Below are 17,082 nucleotides of genomic sequence, written 5' to 3'. Positions count from 1 at the left end.
TTTGCCAAACCACATTCGTAAAAATCTAACCTATATGCGTGCTTTAACTGATAAACCATATAAAAACACTTGAGGGTCAGTATCTTCCCTTATGCGTGAAAAACAGATGCATTCCGTTGTCTCCGGATAAAACGTGATTCCAGTCGTTTTACACCACGATTCGAAACGGGTTACTGTATTTTGGAGCAGCCTCTTACTAGTAGTTAAAATTGTAGATGTTACATTGAGAAATCATAAGTAAATAAAGAACACATAACGAGTTTTTACACAGTTTATTATACTATTTATGGCTGCAACAAATGAGGTAACGCTTAGGACACTTCCCTTTGGTATTCCGTTTTCTGGTGTGTAACTTCCGGATAACGTCGTTCCAACTCAGACTTAAAAGGACCGACTACTGAGGAAACCCCAGATAAATGCAGGGAAATTTTCTTGTATACTACATTCATGCAGTTTTTATTTAGGATTCCTCTCCTCCAAGCTACGTTGTACGCTTTTTGCATATCAAAAAATACCGCAACCAGGCGTCGGCGAAGTAGGAAGGTGGTTTGAATAACAGATTCAAGGGTAACTACATGATCAATAGTCGATCTTCCTTGGTGGTAACCGCATTGTTCGGGGGCAATTAAGCCGTTTCTATCACGGTACCACACTATTTGATGAAACGTATATGTTCCATCAACAGATCTCGTCACGCAAATCAGCTGATTTCTAAGTTGAGAGTTCTATGGTTCAAATCCTAGTAAAGGCAGTTACTTTTATATGGATTTGAATACTAGATCCGTGGATAGGTGTTCTTTGGTGGTTGGATTTCAATTAACCACACGTCTCAGAATGGTCAACCTGTACAAGACTACACTTCATTTACATTCATTCATATAATCCTCATTCATTCTCTGAAGTAATACCTTACAGTAGTTCCAGAGGCTAAACAGAAAAAAAAAGAAGTTCCATCAACTTAGACAGGATGCGGTCAAGGATATAGGACAATAACTGGAAGGGCATGATTTTACCAGATTTCAGTACGGAGATAACCGTTGCTTCTAACCAGGAATCTGGAAACACCTGGTCAGAGAATATTTTTATTGTAAAAAGACAAAAGAAGTAATGCACTATTCGACAAATGAGATAGCATATTGAACCTGATATTATCATTTCCTGGAGAAGTGACGTGGGAATCTTTCAACGCACACCTTAGCTCATCAAGAAAAAAGGGAATGTTTATTTCATTTTGCGAATCTTTGCACACTATCTACCTCAGTAAAAAGCACACTATCTGCATCAACTTATACCTCATAAACTCAGGACACTAGTATGACGTTAATGAAACTGACCTAAACGAGTAACCAAACGTGTACGCCACATCAATTAGCATGGTAACAAGGATGCCGTTGGTTTCTAGTCCAATCGGCGGTGGAGATTGTCCAGATCTGCACATGGCCCGTACCTTTCTCCAAACCAATGATGGAGTTGTCCGAGAAATGATATCAATATAGTTTAGCCGTGATTTCTGCTTAGCACAACGAAACGCTCAATGGCATACAGCCCTTGCATTGCAGTAGGCACGAAGCATTTCTGTTGTAGGCCTGCGATTGAAATTACACAAAGCCCTGAGATGATCACTTAATGCTCTCCTGCATTCTTTGGTCTACTAAGGAACAGAAGGTCTTCTTGGTTTTCCAGATGTTCTGGAATATATTCACTTGCACTATCAAGTATCAGGTGTGCAAACATGGAAAGTTGTTGGATGGCATCACCATTTTCATTGTATTGGCTAAATTATTCTTTGTACCCAATCTAGTCTGCCTTCCCAACCACCATTTGCATAGCTGACTCAGAGCCAGACTGAGATAATTACCACTGATCGAAACAAGTCTGATCGAAACAGTCTGTGATCACTTCCAAAGAAGTTTTTGGAAATACCCCAGTTAAGACATGGAAGTAAAGATTCATTCCTTCCATTCTTGAGACCTAGTCAAGTGTGGACCTTTACAGTTAACACAGCTTTCTACTTCAGCACATGTGTTATCACCATACCCCGTACAGCCACAATGTATACAACATGTTCCTTCGTCCTTCACGCAACTATCTTTGTTGCGACCAAAATCCTGGCACCAAAAGCACCATCATTGCTTTGGTATATACAGACACAGACAATCAAATAGATAGCAAAATTTTATTCGCTCAGAAATAGTTGGAGTAGAGAAGGTTAAGATAAGTGAGAATGATGGCACATCAACACCATTCTCCTTTCTCATGATTCTCTGTACAGATGATACAGTCTGTGACAGCTATTCAGATATTTCTGATAAATCAATATCAGCCAAGTCACGGCAGAAGATCACTCCTTGCTGGAATTCAGTGTATTGTGTGGCTCCACTATCACTTCATCCTATCCTATATCTCTAAGGGCTAGCAGCTTCCAACTCTGTTTTTTATTATTAACCTCAATCAGAAGGGTGCCATCCTAAGATTTTTTATGGTATTTGATGACCCATAAGCTGTTACTTTTTAATAAGTAAAGGAGAAATTTCAGAAAAGGATTTACCTTCCTCTTTATATATAACCACAAGGAAATGAGCATTAGATAATTTACTTTTCTCTGTAACATTTCTGATTTCTTCATCATATCTTCGACTGATAAAGTCAGTTGAAGTCTTTTAAAACTCCCACATTTGTTAGTTTTTTCAAGTGGACCAACAACCACTGTAGGATTAGAGGTTAGGACTGACATATGATTCCCACAAGTACCGGCAATATAACGGACCACTCCAGCAGAGCGCACATGTACTGTAGCTAGAAAGCTAAATACAACTGGGTTGGCCCAGGTGCCCAGAGGACATCATTCAAGACTTACTATCTACAGCCATCCACCCATCAGCATGATAGTTTTCACCTTGGGTTACAGTTGTGTTTTGTAAGGTATCAAAGCACCACCAAGTGTAAGTGTAAAAAGAAACAGTGTAAGATGTTGTGTAGTTAATGGGTATATGTTGTAATTTTTGTAGTGTTCTTGGTGTAGTGTATCTATATAGTGTAAAGTGTTCTACAGCTCTGTATGTAGGGGAAAGAAAAAGCTGCAGAGGCTAGGGCTGTGCGGTTGCCAACCTCCAAAGTCTTAAAGAATAAGACTTCCAGTCGCAGTATTTCGTTAGGAATCCTGTACTGATTTTAATAAATTTTTTAGTTCCTGGAGATAAAGCAATTTTTATTAAGCTGACAAGTTAAGCCGGTCATTGGAAAATAACAGATAAAAACATGCTTTCCTCCATTTGGGAAAAATTTTTAAATCTATTTGTAGATTGCAGGCAGTCTCTGTTGATTGTTAAGCTGTCTTGCTACGAACACTGAAATAAGGATCTTAAATTAAATTAAATTAAAAATCAAAAGACTGACAAAAGACAATATAAACATTGTATCTGAAAGGGATACCACTGAGCTCTTTTACATCACAGTAGGATGGGTTACTGTGCAAAGAAGGTTTGGTGGAAGTCCTTTGGCAGAGAGTTGAATTTTTTCCATGCAGCATCAAGACTTGAAGTTCTTGCACACAATCTTTCTGTTAGTTGTGTTGGCGACCTAGTTAGAGACAGGGAATCAACAAGATTACAGAGAGGAATTTGGCGGTTCTATTAAGTGCTCAATTCCCTATTTAATATTTCTTGGTGATGAGATAGGTTTTTCGACCTGGGAGGTGGTAGGTCCTACCTTGGCTTGTATTAATTGTGATGGCAATTGGCATCTACCATCATCAGTGTTTATAAAGGGAAATTGAAAACTGAAACATTTCATCAACTTAAATATCTATGTGGCATTGGAGTCTTCTCAGCTTACTGTAGAAATTGTCTGATGTTACCTGCAATTACTTTGTGTAATATCTAGAAGCAGTGTAGCTTTTGGCTATCATCCACCTTGAAAGATCTTATATGTGACATTCATATCTGAACAAGGGTAGATGAATTATTCTGGCCCTTAAATCAGTAGATAATCAGTTTTTCATTGTTTGTATTAAAAAAATTGAGAGCTTAGTTTACATACTTTGTGGAGTGGGCAATTATTAGTTATTTTAGTAGGACATTAATAGTTGTTTAACAAAGAAATAAAGAGAGTTAAAAGGAAAAGAACTGGAAAATAACAATTTTTCTTAACTAATAGTTGTTAATTAATCCTGGGAAAAGAAGGAACAAAAAATGTATTTTTTTTGCAGATTATATTTTTTCAAGTATTTCTGGGTTTTTTTTGTGATTACTAAAAGTAGTCAAGAGTTAATTTTATATAAACTTGCTTCATACACTTCAATAAGCTATTATGGCTGAAGGAAGTACCTATCTACAGGCTGCAGAGAAGTAGAACAGGGCTGTATCACTTACTATAGTGAAATTGAAAAATTCCTTAATCATAAATTAGTGTTGCTTTTTCATACAGGTAAATCCTGTGTAATCAGTACTCCAGTAGCTTTCAGAATGATTGATATCAATCAATCTTATAGTAATCTCTTTGTCCAGTAGGACAAAAAGGAAATTGTCATATATTCACTTCTAAGTTAAAAGTACCTTTTTAAATTAGATCCTATATAATTATCACACAACTGTTTGAGAGTAGGGAGTGTAGAACCTAGTTTAAGATGAATCAAATAGCCTTATTATAGAACAGAAAGGTGAAATTAGAACTGATTGTTAAAATAATATAAGTATCATTAAAAAGGAAGGTATTTTATCCTCTCTTGTGGTGTCTTTCAGTGGATAGAATATTGGCTTATCTGAACAGGAAAGGGTTCACTTTTGTACTCATGACTTTGGTGTATTTATCCACATAAATTTTCCTGTACTATTACAAAAATTATGAATAGTGAACTGAATATAATCAATCATTGTTGCACTAATAAAGAGCATTTAAGATTTGATCCTTGGAAAACAACAGAGGTGCTATCTACAAAAATTTGGAAACTGTGAGAACCTTTGAATAGATGACACTAAACCTTTGAAACTAGAGGGTGAACATAAATTATGAGTTATTGTGAATAAGGAATTCACTTTAATACTGATTTCAATAAAACCATAGAAAACGCAGGTGATTTCTAATTATTTATTGATTCTGTAATATTTGGATAATAATACCTTTTCTCTGTTATTGGATGTTACTAGTTTGTATGAAGTTACAAATCATGAATGATATGTTAACCATACCATTTATGATCTATGAAAATGATTGTAAAGAAATACTTACATATCTATTTTGAAGGAAACGCACTGAAACCTCCGGAAGTTGGTATGTTTATGAATCAATAGAGCTTTCAGTGGCCTCTCCATTATCGTACTGGTGCTCTAAGATCAAAACATTATAGATTTCATGGCTTATTCCACTCATTGTACATAATGGAATGGCCAGAGTATCAATGTCAGTGACAAATGTGTATTCAGTGTCCAGGGACAAAATGTATATTCAGTGTCTAGGGAGGCCAAAATAGCCTTTTGCATTTTACACAAATGCTCTTTGTTTAATTCCATAGAAAGTGGCCTGAATATAACGCAAATACTCAGATGATTTTCCTGGTATAATTTATACTTTAAGAGAAACTAGGCCATGTTTTAGCAGAATGTTCATGATTCATTATGCTTACTGTTTAGCCATCTGACAGGAAAGATAGTACCCTGAGTGTATAAAAATGAATCCTCCCAACAATAAACAACAAGAGTTGTCTATATAGGTCCTGACATAATCAGTGTGGAAAATTTTGTAGGACCAGATATACACATATAACTGGAAAAAAGGGATTAAGATAAGGAAAACAAACAACCCTTTCACAAAAAAATCTACAGGCCCATTGCAAGTATTCATCCTGTCATAATCCTTAGATCAGTGCATTTACCCAGATGAGTTGGAGCAGCACATTACTGTTCAATTAGTTAGTATTACAAACCTTGAACACACAGGACCACAAAACTGCTCTTTTTCAAGAAACTAAAGGTCTGCCTGAGAACAGATATAGAATTCCTAATCAAAACTATGCCCATATCTGGAATTGTGTAGAATATTTTTTTAGAATCCTACTGAATAGGACTCCATTAGTGGTTTCAAATAGTTAACCCTCAATAATTTGTCAAACTTTTTCATATAGAAATTTTAGTCATGTTATGGTGTGTCAATTATTGTAGAAAGATGATGTACTGCAGAGAAAATTCTATCTTTAACTAGACTGAAAGTCAGGCAGCTTTTGAAACACTGTACTCATATTTATTTAACTCTGAGCTAGCATGAGAGTTCTGTCAGGATTTATTTATACCCTCTACTGAAAATAAAGTAATGACAAACAGAACACAAAGCAAAGATGCATTTAAGAGAGCTGATGTACTTGTTTGGCATATCATATACCAGAAGTACCTATTAACTCTAAAATCTACTCTACGGTGACATCCTTAGTAAAGCTTGTTAGTTATTCATAGACCAACACATCATTATTGAATGCGAGCCCCCTTGAAGGGAAATGGTCCCCTCACAGTTAGTAAGATAGGGTACACATTTCTAACTTAGCTGCAGAAAGACTACCACTTATTAGGTAAACTGAGCTAAAGAGTACATTAGTTTCTTTGGAAATACACTATGAGTCTTGTAAAGTGGTCTTCCAGATTGGATTATTCTCTTCCATAATAAATAAATGAGTAGACTGGACCCTGCTTGGGATGTACTGATGGTAGAGGGACCAGTAATCTGTGATGTGTTCATGGGTGTCTGTAGGGCAATTTAGATTCTCATACCTGTAATTTCTATTGCATACCTATACAACAGGCATAATGACTTAAGTGATTTTAGTAAAGATGGGTCTTCTAATCCCCCTTAATATATTAAACAGTTAGAAACATTTTATATTTAAAAAAAAAAAAAAAAAAAAAACAACACAAACACAAATGAATACATGCCTAACTGAAAAAAAATTAGTCAATTTTATAAGTTACCATTTGCAATTAAGATATGTTTTAAATTCTTTTTCTTCTCTTAAAGTGGCGTACTTAGAATATATGAAATGAAAATTGAATACTTTTCAAGCCTTTAGACTAAAATAGTAAAAAAATTTATAGAACTTGTATTTTTAATTGTTTATTGGTCACAAACTGTACAACAAATGTGCTAACCAGTTTTAGCATAGGATTTTATTAATTCCTAATCACCTTTAAGGATTGAAAGCTGTACTGAATAATAACTTTGTTTTAAAATAAAACTGACAAAAATTGTTTAATTTTATGTTAGAAAAATAAAAAATTTTCATTAAATACATTCATCTTCAAAAGTATATCTAGGTATATTTAATTGAAATTAAATAAAAATTTATCACTTCTAATAAGTTATAAACTCAAACAGTTATAAATCTTTCTATTGTATTAAGTATTTTATTACTATTAGCTATTATTTAGTGAATTTCACTAAAAATTATTTATTTATTCATCATGAAAACAATAAAAATAAAATTATACTTTATTGAATTTGTCTTTTACACATAAAAAACTCTCGTCGATCAGTAACAATGTTAAACTGTAATTATTACATAACAGCAAAGACTTTTATTTAGGCTTTAATAATGTTATGTTTAATTAGAAATTTGTCAAAACATAAGTGCACATTTAGAAAGTCATTTTGTGTTTCTCAATTTTGTATACAACACCATCAGCCAAATATATAAGAAAGTAAAATATAGTAATTATAAAATGTGAAACTATATACCCATTAGGAGTAAGTACTCTAAGGTAGAACATTAAGCACGAAAAATTTGATAAAATTATCAGAGACCTAATAATGTTGTCTCTTTTTAGAACTACTTTAAAAACAGATTTTAAATTTTCAGAATTTTCACATAAAAAATTTTTCAGGAGATAAACAGATACATTGATGGTCTTTGTAATAACAACACAGATCCAGTAAAATATAAACATGATCAAAATTAACATCATAATCTGAAGAAGACAGAAGACACATTCACTTGGTGAAATTATTTTAAACAACACCATTAATGCTATTATATTGGAATACAAAAGTGCAGTTCTTAAAAATATCTCTGTATCACCTAATACTTTAACAATTTTTAAAAGAAACATTTTTAAACAAATTTAAAAAAATTTAACCTTCTAAAACAATCAAGTGAATTAAGAATTAGAAAAGTGCATGTCAGTTTTCAAAAAACAATCTTCTGTTAAAAATTAACCATGATTTCTTCAGTACTTTAACTGTTTCTATGTTTAAAAAATAAACCTTTTAAAAGTAGAAGTCTCAGTTTTAAAATTAATACCAGTCCATACTTAAGATTTTTATTTATCAACAACAGAGATTTAACGATTATACATTCTTGTAACTGCTATCTTCTCATTTGAGTTACTGCCAAAATCAAAATTTCTCAATTCTTGTACTCAAAACATGAGGCATTTGTTTTTTTGCATGGTGCTGCTCTCTTTCAGGAAGTTAGTTAAATTTCGTGCCAATAAGGAAGTGTTTTTAATATTGATTACACCACTTTTTTTCCAAAATTTACAAATAGTTATAATATTTATTAATTTATTTACGTATTCTGTGTGAAGAAATTATTTTTAACTCGGAAATAAATAATTACTTTTAAATTTAAAATCTTAAAGACAGATATTTGACGAAAGTAGTACCTCGTTGTTCCCGAAGTGTCGACTGGGACATTTTTCATCTCGCAGTCACGTTGTAAGTTCTTTGCATTTTTTGCTAAAATTAACTTAATTTTTACAATAAGTTACGAAATAATTAGTTATAAGTGTGACACATTTCACGACAAAGGTACTGTAATATGTAACGTTTCTTTTTAATGACTTTCTTTTATAATAATTGTGAAATCTAGAAAGTTAACAGTTAGCCAGTGTTTCTCGCCATTTCGTTACGTTAATAAAGTGGTGATTGTTTCAGTGGAAGCTTAATGCTACATTTCTATCCCTTGTATTCTCCATATTATTAACTTACAACACCCACATTCTTATGAAATAGTGTATGAAAAGAGTTTGCAGAGAGGTTGGAGTAAAATTAGCTTATTAAAAATTTACAGGCATGACGCCCATTGTGCAGCAGTTACTGTGGTGTAGATGATCGTAGTCCAGCTCTTTGTTCTTTCTTCTTTTCCTTCATTTGAACATCTGCTTGCCCTCTAGGATATGTTTTGATAATGATATTATGTTCGTTGTTACTTTGCTTAGTATGTAATTGTTTATTTTTGAAAACGTTCATATTTGAATTCGCAAAGTTTTCGTACTTGGTAGTTTATTCTAGATCATTTCCTGGAAATTTTATTGTTTGCTTTAGCAGTATTTGTAATCCTTACAAGAAATTAAAGCCGTGTAATGCATTTTTTGAATTATTTTTTTGGCAGTTCATGCTCTGAATTTTTCCCATTTAATGCAAGGTTAAAGTAGTCTGCCTTTGTAGTTATTTAATTACAGGTCATCTTTAAACATATTCTCACATTGTTCCACGATAATAATTTTGGACGAATATTGTGATGGATAGTTTTTCGCCTAATTTGTTTAAGCTCCATTAGTTTTTACTGCTGAATTAATGCAATTTTTTGTTGTGCAATAATAATTTAAAAACCATGTTAAATCATGTTACCCAAGCTATAGACATCATGGAAGTTTTGTTTTCTCTGCCTATTTTAATATTTGAATTAGACCATTTTTTTCTTATTCCCAAATTTATACTGTTTTTGGGATTTTTCTCAATGGTTAATCTCAGTAAATAGGTTTTAATTATATGTAATCTGGTATTATATTATTTAATGGGTAATTTAAGAAGTAATTTAACTTTGTGAATGTAATTATTATAGAATTTTTTGGATGTTGCTAACTATTTGCCATAAATGTGATTTTGTACCATTCTTTTATTGAGTTTTATTTCCAAACCTGTACTATCAATATTAAACAAATTTTTCCTGTTAAGAGTATATGTTTTAATAATTCATGGCCTTTATTAAAGATATAATGATCTTTGTATGTATATAATTACATAGATACAGAAAATAGTTATACTTATGAATGTAAAGTTTTTTGGGCAATATTGGGTTTTTTAAATTTAAAAAAACCTTTTTTTTAATTTTATGATTAAATGTGTAAACAATTCTTTTAACATACAGCATGATTATATCATTAAGAGGTGATCATCTTATCTAATTACAAAAATAACTAGAACGATAAGATCCTTATTCTCAACTCTCTTGCGTTCTCCGTTATCTTTAGTAAAATATAATTGTTTATGGTAAATAGTAATTTTCATTTGCTAAACTTTGTTTCAAATACATTTAGTTAAATTGTAGTTTTCATGTCCAATTTGAGATTTTGAAAGATATTTCTGTTAAATATTTTGGCTATTTCAATTTGATGAATATTATTTTGTAATATGGAATATTTCTACTTGATATTTCTGAAATGCTTATCTTTAAACATTGTTTTTCAGTTTATTTTGTGTTATAATAATATTTGCATTCGATCATTATTATGGTTATGGTTACACTCTTTGACTTGAATGAATTTTATTTGAACTTTGGATGGACAATTGAGTAAACGCAAAACACAAATACATTCATAAACGCACATACATCTAATATTATATAAAATACAAATCACTAAACACAGTAATTAATTAAGTTAAACTTTCCTTATTAATTTTCAATAACTGGTTTTAGCAGTATCCTGTATCTTCAGTTTGTATTAGATTTTATTTTTATAACATTAAAAAATTGTTTTTAATAATTTGTCATTTTGAAAATACTAATATTTTTCCATTATAGTTAAAAAAAATATTGTAAAAGTACTCCTTTATATCCATGCTGTTCAGTATTGGAGTATATATATTTATATATATATATATTGTATTTTAGTACATAGATGAATTAATGTATTTTTTAAAAATTTCTCTTTTTGTGTTGCTCATTATGCAGTCTCAGGGAATTTATTCTTTTAGACCAAATTGACTGATTGCCTATTAATGTGATACTATTTTATTATATTACAGTATTTGTTGAATCCAATTTGTAACAGAAATGATTACATCACAGGACTAAAGTAAGATTATAATCATGTAAACTTACTTTTGTATTTTATTTACGAATTGAGGATGTCTGTATTTTTTATCCATACTTATATATAGTGTTGTGTGCCCATTGTGTTAATTGTAATTAACAATGTTATACTTTGTCTGTTACATGAAAAATAAACTCAAAAGACTAATTTATGTATAATGGTTAATGGAATTTAAAAATAATGAGCTTTTTACTTGGTATGAGACATTATTACTGCATCTGTTAAGAAACAGTATGTAAAATTATTAAGGAATTTCTTTGAATTACATGGAAATTGTTCCAAAATGTACTTTTAGGGCTTAATATGCAATTCTTAATTTGTTGGCGTCACAACCTTCTTTGTTGGTTCTGTTTATATTATTTAGTGAAATTTTACCTGATCAGTTAGCCCTAAAATAAAATTAGGGTTTGCAACAGTTGTTTAGGAAGTAGTAATTTTATTGCTGTCATTAAATATTTGAAAAATCATAACAATGTCTTGTTTAGATGCAACAAATCTGAAATTTATAGAATTACAGAATTTAAAAACATTGTCAAGTTGTGTTTTCAGTGGTTAATTGTTCATGGAATGGCGTAAAATTGGTTTTTTGTTCATTTATTCCTCTCTGTCTGTATTAATCAAAGTTGGTTTTACATTGAAAAACTCTGGAACAGGATTGTATCTGTTTTGTAATTTCTATTTGAAATTCAAAGTTTGGAAGAAGCTGAATTATATATGGCCAGACCCTTGTCCAGCATCTTTGATTTTAATGCCACATTTAATACCCGGTTGGCATGCATTATTATTTCTGAAGTACTTATAATGAAGTATATTACATTTTACTGATTAAACATTTATTATTATACATTTTTTTTATGAATAAAAAGTTGGAGACAGTATATGCAGACTTGTAGTTCTTAAAGTCAACCTTCTTCTTTAGATATGACTCAAAACACAGCTATACTGTTCTTTCTTGTTCAAATTTCTTCCATCTCAGTTACAAAATGGCTGTTAACAAGATAATTCCATGAAGTTTTTATTTTAACCGGGGTATATGATTTGGGAAAAAAACAGCAATTATTGTTAGTCACAGCACAATGTAATACTGGATTAGGAAGATTATTCTTGGTGTTATATGTAGTAATAGTAAATAATGCTCTTTGTAAAATTATACTCTTGTTAATTTTTATGTAATTCAAAAACACTTTACAGAGTCATGAGAATTGGCATAATTAGAGCACTACCCTTGAAAGACACAAAAATATGTGAGGGAATTTATTTGCTCACTATATGTAAGGGGAGTTTCAAGATATCACACAAAGCTAAGACAGATCTTGTTGCCTGTTTTTATACTTAACTTCACAAAAAACCATACTCATATTGATCCTCTTTTTTCATTACTCTTAATCAGTCTACATATTTCATTATTTTGTATATTTTGTTTTCTATTCCATAAACTATTATTATTACTCTTGTAATTTTGAATTCTTGCTACTTAAATTCATAGTAGATGTAACATAAGTTAGGGGAGCTGAAGGTCTACCGTTATTTAGAAATTAACTATGGTTGGAAAAAATAAGTATAAAAGCAATTGATCATTGGATTAAGTTTTTTGTTTTAAATGATAATTGTCTTTTAAGACAGCTCTATATTCTTCTGGATTTACCCCCTGAGTATCAATAAAAAAAATTGTAAAATAATTTCGTTATCAATTTTTCTAATATACTTAATTTTAAAACTGTTATTGTAATTTAAACATAAAACTCACAGCTTTACGTATGAATTTCCTTGTTTCTGTTGCTATTATCAAATTTTCAGATTATCATTTCAGTTTTCCAGTTCACTGATTGTGTAGTACTCTGGTACTTTTTCAAGTATTTTTTTTTTATGACAACCATACTTTTGGGCCCATCTTTGCTTTTCATTGTTACCAAATTCATTATTTCTTATCGTTTATTTCCATACCATAATCTTCTATTTTATCTTGTATTAATATTTTATTTTCTTGAGAATTCTTTGCCTTCAGTACTTATTGCTTGTTTCTATGGATTTAATTAATTTCCTTTACACATTAAGGTGTTTCTGTATTGAACTGTGTCCTTGTTTTCTCTATTTGGTTATAACTAATTATACATGTGTATATTTTACCTTCAGCTACTTCCTGTTTCATATTTCAATTCATACTTTTGCAGTCTACATATTTCCTTCTTTTTTTTTTATTCCAAATTATTTTACATATAAGAACAGCCAATTCCTTTTACTATTTCTGCTGTTACTCTCATTAATTTGAGGTTAAAAACACACTTATATCCTTTCCTTTCCTGAATTCAGTGTTTTTGTGGAATATTTCTTTTTAATAACAGTGATGTATTATGTGCCCTGCGCACGTGCGTTCTAGGTTAACTGTTCAGTGTTAGTTGTACTTGCCTGATCCTGCTTTTCTGAAATCTGAATTATGGTAGTTTTGAGAAAATTTTGTGTTAAATCAGATTATTCTGTTTGTATCAAGCAGAACTAAAAATTTCTTTGATCCTTCATTTGAGCGGTTCAGTTTGTGATTCTGGTTTTACTACTTACAAATTTAATTTTAATACTTACTACTTTTAAATTTAATAACTTTTATTTTCAATATTGAAACCAATTGTATGCATGCATTGCTACTACTGAATCCACTCTCCTCTGTTAAAAGACCTAGATACAGGTTTTGGCTGTATTTCATGGTCTGAAATAAATTTGCAATTCAGTTTATACCATTTATTTTATTCATATTTACTCCTGTTATGGGTTAAAAAGAATCTGAATTATGAAATGATTTAGATGTGGAAATGGCTGTAAATTTCTAGACAAGTGAGAAAGTTTATTTAAAACTGATGACTAACATAGATAGATGCACACTTAATATAATAATGTCTGGTGTTATCCTACGCTATACAGTTTAACTGACACTAAAAATAGTTAAAGTGCTTAATCAGCTAGAAGAATATAAAAATTATCCTGTAGTAAAGTTTTATTTTAACAGCGTGTCACTCGGTTAAATTGCTATGTTGTAGATAATGAAGTTTGTGAAAGATAACTTGCAGTGATATTAGCCATGTGGGATTATGGGTTAGATGGATTGACATGATTTCTGTTAACTTTTGTTGTATTAAAAATTATAAATTTTAGCGTATTTAGGATTTCATTGGAAAGATTTTGTGTTACTTGTAATATTTATCTTTTTTTATGATTTTTACAAATTTGTAATTACTCTAACAAGGGTTTTATTAAATTTTAAATTGGAATGAAGTAATTGAGTCGGGTTAGCTGCATTAATATTTTAATTGTACTTAATTGTATTAGGAAGTTTTTTTACATGAAACAAATAAGTGTGTTTTCAAATACACATACTTAACGCTTGTTTTTATGTCATGGCATTTTAAGAATAAATTTATTATTAAATATCTGTGTTCTTAAGTTTAGTTTTTCATTTTTTTTTTTTATTATGTGTTGAGTTCCATAACTACAGTGGTTGTAGACAATCTGATAGACACCTGTCGCCCCTTGAAAATGGTATAGCCATTCCCTGGTATAACCATTACCCCTTGATAGGCTTACTAGGCAAAGCCATCGTGTTGGTCTAGTGGTGAAAGTGTTTTCCCAAGTCAGCCGATTTGGATGTCTAGAGTTCCAGCGTTCAAGTCCTTGTAAAGTCAGTAATGTTTACACAGATTTTAATACTAGATCACGGATACGGTGTTCTTTGGTGGTTTGATTTCAATTAACCACACATCTCAGGAATGGTTGAACTGAGAATGTACAAGACTACTTTCATTTACACCTCATACATATCATCCTCATTCAACCTCTGGACGGTAATTACCGGAGGCTAAACAGGGAAAAGAAAGAAAGGCTTACTAGGCCAAGTGCGGAGTGAAGTGGTTTTCCACTGTCCTGTTCATTGAGCTGAATATATCATTGTATATTAGCATGCAAGCTCATTAAAATTTAGGTGATATTTAGTTATGCCAGTAACATCTTCATTCAATTCTACCAAAGAAACTGGTAGTTTATTGGATGTAATTACTCTTAGAGAAAGCAGACTAAACCAGTGCTATTTATACTTTAGATGCTTTCATGCACCACAACCATAAAAAACCTTGAATTGATCATGTAAAATGATGAATAAATGTATTCATTACAGTTGTGAAAGAGTGCATTGTATTATTCACTGTTTTCACTCAACAGAGGACTTTATGAGCAAAATAAGTTCCAGGTTGATGTTTTTCTGATTTTTTCCTTCCAATAACTTTATTATTTATATTTTGTTTTACTAACACTAGTGTCTGTTTAAAAGTGTTTCTGCTAACTAGTCCTGGTATATGTAAATATTACACATAAAAAATGGAGTTTTGTGTAAATATTACACCATTTTTAATGTCTTTCCACTTTATAGAAGATGGGATAAAAGAGATTGTATTATAGAAACAGAATGTCAAATAAGTTTATCTGTAGATGCTGCATCTTTGTATTGGGATATTTTTTTTTACTACTTCATTTTTTGTGAGAAGGGATATGCTATGTAGTGAATATGATGCGTGAGAAATTCCTGATTGTTTGTAGTAGCATTGACTTTAACAAGAATGCCTGATTACCTACATAAAATATATTAGCTTCACTTTATTGTACTTTAGTCTTGGGCCAATTCTTAAATATCATTTCTATATTTACTTTGTTCATATATTTGCACTGCAATGGTCATTTAATGTCTAAAGAAAGGTTAAGCATTGAGAGGTTTAAAAAAATATTGTCGTTCATTACTTTTTTCTTTTCAGAAGGCTAGTGTTTACTCTGGTTTAATAATTTTTTTTTTTTAATTTGAAGTACACTGTAAGGCCATACAAATATATATTTTTTAAACTGTCACAACTAAAGGCCCTATTGTATGTTATCAAAAGATCTTATCCATATTTGAGTAATCCTTAATGAAGAATTTTAATTGAACCCTAGAGCTAGCGTACTTGTAACCTGGAAAGTGAATTTGAAATAGAAGTAAATACTATTATTACTTTGAATTAATCATGGCATACAGCATCACAAAATGGTTTTTAATACTTGATCATTGGTCATGCTGATAGCTAAATCAGTAATGCCTATCTTTTTTATTGTCTCCATTGATGTATTTTTGTGATGAGTCATTGAAAGTCCAATCCGTATGTTATTATTTGTATCGTATTCAACGATTCCGTTATCTTATGAAGTAGTTTTCACATGAATGTGTACATACGTTTAAACATATGAAATTAATTTTTAACATACATAACAGCTGAATGTAGAGGCTGAATTGATAAGTTAGTAGAATATAGTATTAATATTAAAAATGTACTAATAATATAAATAAAGTACTATTTCTTTTTTACTGGTAAGTTATAAATGTATATTGGAAATTATGTAACTAAAAACTTATGAAATCATTTTTGGAATTTATAATTTTGACCATAGATGTGAAATTCATTTTATTTCAATTGTTCATTGATAACTTTATAATGTTTAAATTGTTACTGTGCTATTCTTGTGTAATAGGCTGTTATGTAATGTTATAGATAATGGAAATCTTTTTACCTTTCTCAAGCTTCTTACATTCATTGAATTAGTTAAGTTAAAGTTTATTCTTTTGTATAGAATTTGTAAATATAACTTGATTTTTTCTGTTAGATAATTAAGTAATTTGTAATTAAGATCATGTAAAAATTATATTTCTTTTATTTGAAATATATTCTCACTTATTTGTTTTTTTAAGAGAGGAAAATTATTTCATAATTTTACATTTTTGAGAAAAAACTAAAACAAACAGTATATCATAACTTGTTTAGAAAACTTGTGATTGAAAGTATAATCCACAAACATCTGTCACTGAACATATCAAATAAAGAATATACAACCTCTACTATAACTAGCATAAAAAACATAATGCTAAAATATGCTTGGAAATTTAGGGCAGGAAATGTCTAAACTGACCTCTGGTGCTGGTCAGAAATTTATATTTTTATTT

General features: G+C 30.6%; 1 protein-coding gene across 3 annotated transcripts in view; it reads left to right on the top strand.

Annotated features, from left to right (window-relative positions):
- Positions 1-8,534: 8,534 nt before the first annotated feature.
- Positions 8,535-17,082, top strand: part of NAT1 (N-acetyltransferase 1) — a 99,349-nt gene continuing 90,801 nt past the window's right edge. Inside the window, exon 1 of one of the 3 annotated variants that reach the window (XM_075357174.1) lies at positions 8,535-8,694. The gene's annotated coding sequence lies outside the window, so the exon portion shown is untranslated. Of the gene's footprint in view, positions 8,788-17,082 lie in introns of all 3 variants that reach the window. The other 2 variants (XM_075357178.1, XM_075357181.1) reach the window with 2 other exon arrangements.

The sequence above is a fragment of the Lycorma delicatula genome, chromosome 2 (assembly GCF_047948215.1).
Source record: "Lycorma delicatula isolate Av1 chromosome 2, ASM4794821v1, whole genome shotgun sequence".
NCBI lineage: Eukaryota > Metazoa > Arthropoda > Insecta > Hemiptera > Fulgoridae > Lycorma > Lycorma delicatula.
The sequence above is the reverse complement of the archived record's forward strand: the minus strand, read 5'-3'. Positions and strand labels throughout refer to the sequence as shown.